We start from the raw sequence: 2,752 nt of genomic DNA, 5'->3' as shown, positions 1-2,752 counted from the left end.
GTATGAATCAAAGAACAAGATCACTCCCCCTGCATCAAACAAAAACAGGCAGAAGAGGGGATTTTTCTGAAATCCCCAGACCGCGCTAAGCGCGCCTACCGCGCTAAGCGGGCTCTGCGATTTGCAGAAAAAATCCCCTGCGAACCAGGGTTATTTCCAAACATCTCCAGCACCCAAATACGATTTTAAACACAACATGGTACTGGAAAAGAGATTCTACTACTAGGTTTTCAACACACAAATCCTAACCACAAAATTTCTATTCCTAATCTAAAATTAAACCCTAATATATAAAACAAACATAAAGAAATAGCAAAGGAAATGGAGAAATTACCTTGGTGAAGATGAAGGAGAAGAAAAAGCAAGGACTTTGAATGCTAAGCAACACAAAAATGGAGAAGCAAAGAGAGAAATTTCTTTAGGAGAGCAAAATGAGGGAAATGAGGCAACAAGACCTCAAAACCCTATTTTCTCCACTCAGAAACGCGCTGGGCCGGGTCAAAAACATAAAGGCCCAAAATTGCAATATATTTTTTTTTTCTGAAAAACCAACCCGCGCTAAGCGGGCTCTGAAGCGCGCTAAGCGCGCAAGTCTCTGGAACTTGGGGTTCCAAAATTGCAAAAGCGCGCTAAGCGGGCTAGTGGCGCGCTAAGCGCCCGTGACAGAACACAGAAAAATTTTTCTTTCTACCAGCATGTGAAACTTTACCGGTAGACAGATTTTGGCTCGACTAGAACGCAAAAAACATCAACGGTAAAAAACACATAAAACAAGCTGAATATTTACAAATTGGAGTGCCTCCCAATAAGCGCTTTGTTTAACGTCGGTCAGCTCGACGGTCAAAGGCAATCAAGGATCACCAAACGATAAAACACAAGTTTCACGATTAAAATCGCTTCCTCGATAAACCTTCAACCTCTGACCATTAACTACCCATTCTTGCTTTGATTTTTGGTCCTCTATCACAATAGCCCCATGGCTTCTAACCTCTTTGACCAAAAACAGTCCGGACCATTTAGACTTCAACTTTCCCGGAAAAAGTCTTAACCGGGAATTGAAGAGTAAAACTAATTGCCCTACCTTAAAGTCTTTCATTCTAATCTTACTATCATGATAGAATTTGGTCTTTTCTTTGTAAATCGAATTAGACTTATAGGCATGCAATCTCATCTCTTCCAACTCATTTAATTGGGTTTTTCTTCTCTCTCCACACAACTTGTGGTCAAAATTCAAAAGCTTCAAGGCCCAATATGCCTTATGTTCTAGTTCTACGGGAAGGTGACAACTTTTACCATACACCATTTGGAATGGTGTAAGACCGATCGGTGCTTTGAAAGCGGTCCGATATGCCCACAAGGTTTCATCAAGCTTCATTGACCAATCCTTCCTAGAGCTAGACACAGTTTTCTCAAGAATTCTCTTAATTTCTCTATTGGTCCTCTCAACTTGCCCATTAGTTTGTGGATGATATGGAGTAGCCACCTTGTGCTTTACTCCATATTGCTCCAACACTTTTTCAAGCGGAGCATTACAGAAATGAGATCCACCATCACTAATTATCACTCTTGGCGAGCCAAACCGCGAAAATATATTTTTCTTCAAAAACTTTATCACGGTCTTACCATCCGCCTTGGGTGAAGCAATCGCTTCCACCCACTTAGACACGTAATCCATAGCTACCAAGATGTATTCATTTGACATTGAGGAAGGGAATGGTCCAACAAAATCAATGCCCCAACAATCAAATACCTCAACTTCTACAATACTTTGGAGGGGCATTTCCTCTCTTTTCCCTATTCCACCAGTTCTTTGACAACTGTCGCATGAGGCAACATGGTGGTAAGCATCTTTGAACAAAGTAGGCCACCAAAATCCCGATTGAAGGACTTTTGTGGCCGTACGCAAACCATTAAAATGACCACCATAAGGCGAATTGTGGCAATGCCACAAAATGCTTTTTGTCTCCTCATCCGCGACACATCTTCTCAAAAGATTGTCACTACTCAACTTAAACAAGTGAGGATCATCCCAAACAGAGAAATTAGCATCGTTCAAAAACTTTTTTCTTTGATTCCAAGTTAGATCCTCAGGTATCCAGCCGGATGCTTTGTGGTTAGCCATATCCGCGAACCAGGGTCTAACTTCTTGTACCATGTACAGTTTTTCATCAGGGAATTCTTCCCTCACTTCTTTTTCATTGTTTGTTACCTCGGTATTCACTAACCGAGATAAATGATCCGCCATCAAATTTTCTGTACCTTTCTTATCTCTCACTTCAAGATCAAATTCTTGAAGCAAAAGAATCCACCGAATAAGCCTCTGTTTTGAATCAGGCTTGGTAAGAAGATATTTGATTGTGGCATGATCAGTATAACACACAACTTTAGAACCAATGAGGTAAGGACGAAACTTTTCTAATGCAAATACAATTGCGAGCAATTCTTTTTCGGTAGTGGCAAAGTTAACCTGTGCCTCATTTAAAACTTTGCTCGCATAATGTATAGCATGGAATTGTTTGTTCTTCCTTTGGCCTAAGACCGCACCAACCGCATAGTCACTAGCATCGCACATGAGTTCAAACTCAAGCGACCAATTAGGAGCGACAATTATGGGTGTGGTGGTCAAATTTTCGTTAAGTTCTAGGAAAGCTTTTAGACATGATTCATCAAAATTAAATTCCATACCTTTGTTGAGCAAATTACTCAAAGGCTTTGCAACCTTGGAGAAATCCTTGATGAATCTTCTATAGAA

This window comes from Vicia villosa, linkage group LG2 (assembly GCF_029867415.1).
Source record: "Vicia villosa cultivar HV-30 ecotype Madison, WI linkage group LG2, Vvil1.0, whole genome shotgun sequence".
Classification (NCBI taxonomy): Eukaryota; Viridiplantae; Streptophyta; class Magnoliopsida; order Fabales; family Fabaceae; genus Vicia; species Vicia villosa.
The sequence above is the reverse complement of the archived record's forward strand: the minus strand, read 5'-3'. Positions refer to the sequence as shown.